The following is a 5038-nucleotide window of genomic DNA, read 5'->3' as shown; positions in this document are numbered from 1 at the left end:
GGGGGTAACCTTATGGAGCGCATCATGCAGTCTCTGCTCCATCCTACCTGTTCATCTTTTGTCCCCACCCCCTAATTGCAACAAAACCATGAGCGCCCCTGCAGCCACATCGTTTTGATGTAACAGGTAGCATGCGCTGACAGCTTTACTTGTTGATATGCAATACATGTAGGAGAAGAGTGGCCGAACATGGGAGCGTGCTCGGCCACTGTTTATTCATTTGGCGCCACCCTCAGGCGCTCGTAATAATAAAGGAGGGAAGCAATATCTGCTGAGGAAATTAGAGGCACTGACGCTCACGTTGTGTCCGATGCTGTTGTACTGCACATCTTAATTTGCTCTCAGCGCTTTTGAAATCATAAGAACAAGAACATTTGAAGAAAAAGTAAAAACACACAAACTTTCTTTTCCAAAGCCCATGCAGCTGGAGACGTTCCAATTAATCTAAAGAGACATTCCGTTTACAAATTGTTTAGGAGGTGTAAAGAAAGATAAGAGTAAAAGTCATCCTGACTAGAGAAACTGAATTCCCTGCGAAAATGCAGTGTGGATGATTATTGCAGAAGAACTCGCTGAAAAACAGCTGAAATTAGTTTAAAAAGGGAATCTGAAATGAAGCTGAAATGGAAGAACACGTCTAAATTAGCTGAAGAAAACAGAATAACACATATTTGCTGAATTAGGTTTAAAAAAGCAGAAATTACAACAAAAATGTGGAAATAAGCTAAAAAAAACCCAGCTGAGATTAGTTTAATAATAAAAAAATTAAAAAGCATAGTGGAAAAGTAACTAAAAAGACAGAAACCTTACACTACCAGAAGGAAATGGAAAGAACTGAAATGAGCTAAACAATGTGGAATTAGCTGAAAAGGCTAAACATAGTGTAACATAACATGGGGAATGGTGGTTTAGAAAAAAGTACACATATGTTATTATTGTTTATTGCTGTTGTTCACTGTTGTCATCACTCTTTGTTAAAAATTCAGGTCTCCCTTGTAAATGAGTCCCTGAGGCTCAGTGAGATTAACCTGTATAAATAAAGGTTGAATGAACTTGCCTCCACCCTCATTTGCCCCACTCTGGTCCCCTGAGCAAGGCCCTTAACCCCCCCCCCCAAAAAAAATCTGGTACGTCTTGAAAAGGAGTTCTCGTAACTCAATGAGGCTGCTTGTATAAATACAAGGTGAATGAAAATGAAAAAAAAAAATATATATAGAATCAAATAGCTAAATAGTAGCTGAAATAGCAGAAAAGAAATAAGCTGAAATGAGGAAAAAAATGCTGAAAATATCAGAAAGAAGTTAATTAGGCTGACAGTACCAGAAATGAGCGCAAAAATGTGGAATTAGCTGAAAACGTTAAAATTTGCATAAAAACAGCTAACAGTAGCTGAAACAGCAGAAAAAGCAGAAATAGCAGAAACATGTAAATAGGCTGAACTGAAATTAGCAGAAATATGGTAGAAGAAGCACAAAAAAAAAGTTATAGTTAGCAGAAATAATCTGAAAGGAGCACAAAACAGCTGAAGAAATAGCTGAAATTAGCCAAAAGTAGCTGCTAAACAGTTTGATTTTGCACAAGGAAGCTGGAAGAATCTGAACCAGAACAAATTGTGAAAGGAGCAGTAAAAGGCTGACAGATCTAAAGATTTGAAATATGTTAAATGAGCTCATTTAATTTTCTTTGAGGAAAAATGGCAGAACATTATAAATATTTCAAAAAGGCTAAAGTTGCACCAATGTCAAAAGTTATAACAGGATTGTCCTGAAAGAGCTGAACATTTTCATATATGCTTTGTTGAAATAGCTTCCAAACTGTGGAAGCCAAAAAATGTACGGAAGAAAAATGGATCACAATAGTGTGAATGCTTCATAAGCGTTCACCCAATGATGCTATGATGCTGGCAGTGGCTCATTAGGGTCACCATGGTAACCATACACCTGCAAGTTTTTGCAGTCTTGGATCAAGTATTTCGCAGTGAAGTAAATCAAGACCATAACTGGTTGTGGTTGTTCAATGAGAGTGACTCACCAGCAGCTGATCCAGCACTCTCATGGCTGAAAGATGCCACAAACATCAAGCAGTGTCCAAAATGATGTGCTGCTGCGTCCGGCGTCTTTTCCCCTTCGTGTCCGGAGCCGTGTCTTTTTATTTGGTCTGTATATATTGGAGCTGTTGGGCAAAAACCTTGTTCCTCCATGTTTAACTTTTTTTTTTTTTTGTTAGGCTAAAATCACCTGCATTTGTTACCCTGCACATCTGTTTGTGTTATAACTAATGGAAAATGTCAATAAGAGCAAATGAAGCTGTGAAGACATTTAAAAAAAAAAAAAGGTTATTTTCCCTGAAATGTTGCATTTTTCCCTCTGTCCTACAGCAACAATCTAAAATAACGAGCGTCAACACCAGTGCTTCGTTTTGTTTTCATATTTACTCCATTGTCCTTGTTCAGTTCAGTTCTCCTGTTGGCAAAATGTTGTACAGTTAGGCTTCTATTTAATTTGAGATCATACAGGATGACACAGCTTGTTATTGAGATTTTAGAGTGTTGAGCTCACACAAGGATGCATGCCATATCCGACGGCTGAAAACCATACCATTGTAAGGCAGGCAGAAAGAAATGCAGAGTAGAAATAATTTAAGCCTCAAACAGTTTTAATGGAAAAGTTGGGGGAAAAGAAAAAAAGAATCCTGAATCAGAAGTGGCAATTGCCTGCAGCTGTCAGCAATTTTGTATCCACCATAGGTTAACTTTTTATTTAATGGGCAATAATCTGTAGAAATCTGATTTCAATTTAACACTGAAAAAGTTTTTTTTATTTTATTTTTTTACTTTTTTGGCAAAAAAGGCATTTTTTAAATTGGCTGTGGTTGACTTACTGCAGCAAAAAAAAGGCATAAAACATCTGAGGAGTGAATACATTTTATAGGCACTGTAAAATCAAAGTTCCTGTGACACGTTTAAGCTTTCAATATCCATCCATTATCTTTTACCCGTGTCTTCCTTTTCGGGTCGCGAGAGTCGCTGGTGCCCATAAAAAACATTCACTCTCTCACTCACACCTAGAGACAATTTAGAGTTACCAATCCGCCTAACATGCATGTTTTTGGTCTGTGGGAGGAAAATGAAACCACACATCACGGAGAAAACATGCAAACTCCACCCAAAAAGGCCCCCGGCCGGGACTTGAACCGACATCCTTTTCGCTGAGAGGTGGCAACTCTATCAACTAAGCAACCATGTTGCCAAGATTTGAATAAGGATTTTATATGATGGAGTGTGTTTAAGCTATAGAGCTTCATAAAGAGTTGTGTTTTCCTGTTTGTTTGGCAAAAATCTCATCTCTGTGTGGATGTTTTTTTTTCTCTTCTTTTTTTCTTAGTGTTATTAACACTATTTCTCATATTTCTACCAAAACATGTAACATGCTATTTCTAAACAAGCCGCATGCTCTGATGTGTTGTTTGTGTGAGTTTTGTTCAACGCTGTGGCAGCAACTCATAAGCAACGATGGAGACTAAAGAATAAATGGTGAATCCTAATAAGAGTGCTTCAGTGCAGATGTGTTGGCTTCCTTAATGGAAAATTCTACAGTGTTTGTGTATTTTGGAATATAGAACATGTTAAATCTTCTAAGAAGAAGAATAATATACAAACTAACACACACACACACACACACACACACAAAGAAACAATGCTGTAGCTCAAGGCTATAAATCAGTATCGCTCAGCAGGGAGTGAAATCCATCCTATGCTACAGCTGCTCTCATCCTTTATTCCTCATAAACACTTAACACCAGTGATCATAACTGTTTAAGCATAAAGCAATAGACCAGGATCAATGAGTCAAGCGTGCCGGCGTGTGCCACAAAGGAAAGCCTTAAGCAATGCACTCCGGAGAAAACTTGATTTTCCCCATCTTCCCTCATGCCATTCTGAAGCAAGAGTTTATCAGAGTGTTTCCAGTCTGTGATCCTTTACTCCTCCCCCATCTCTCATTAGCAGCAAACACACAGCTGTTGGGTTACCTCTCCAGGGCTCCCATTAAGAGCTGCCACTCAGGCTTACAGTGTCCCTGAGCCAATCATGTTAGAGCTCCCACCCACGCGCCCCATGCTGCTGCTCAACAGCCATTCTAATGGCAGTCAGGTATTTTCACAGGTGGGCCTGGAGTTGTCAGAGGGCAGGTAAAGTTAGCGAGGCACACATTAATTTTATGCAAACAAATTAAAGGCCATTAATGGATAATTAGGAAATTCAGTGTGAGGGTTTAGCATTCCAGCAGAGTGACCGGCCATCACGAGCATCATCTGCACGACTCACATGCCTCTGCACTTGGCAGACACGAAGGCGAACGTCTAATTAAAAAGCGCGCCTCTTAAATTTACCAGACGTGATTCCAGTGCAGTGAAGTCAGGCGGAGGATGCGCGGAGTTAAATCAAACGGCGGAGGCAGAGCGAGGCGCCGAATCAACATGGATATTGTCCACTTCAGGTGAGAGTGTGGGCTGAGACGCTGCTGCATGCCGTGTCTTTATTAGTCAGTGTGAAGAGCAGAGCACCGTCTGCTTTGGTCTTCCCTCGCCTTTTCCTGGTGGTCGTATTCATACAAATCCAATATTCAGATAAGCAGGAAGGGTGAGGTAATACGTAGAAAGAAGGATTAAAAGAAAGATAGAATATGGCCTCAAACTCTTAAATTTCTTCAAAATGTCTCTCTGGTAGGCAGTTAATGGCCAACAAATTGTCTGTGGCCGGTGCACGGAAAATCACCGCCTGACCTAGGGCAGCCGACACATTCAGCAAGCATCAATTTGACGGGTTTTCTCATAAGTGTGCTTTCTGGATCCCATATGCATTTATGTCTTTTGATGCTGTAAACTTTGAAGCTCCGCAGACCTGAATGCACCACAGAGAGACTGGATTTCACAATTCTGAGCTCCCGGTTTGTTTACTTTTACAGCAGCATGTGAATGCCATCTGCACACATTTGTATGTGTTTTCACATGACATACTTCACCTGGAGGTTAGTTCAGC

The sequence above is a fragment of the Nematolebias whitei genome, chromosome 14, assembly GCF_014905685.2.
Source record: "Nematolebias whitei isolate Nwh7 chromosome 14, NemWhi1, whole genome shotgun sequence".
Taxonomy (NCBI): Eukaryota; Metazoa; Chordata; class Actinopteri; order Cyprinodontiformes; family Rivulidae; genus Nematolebias; species Nematolebias whitei.
This window is presented reverse-complemented; position numbering follows the sequence as displayed.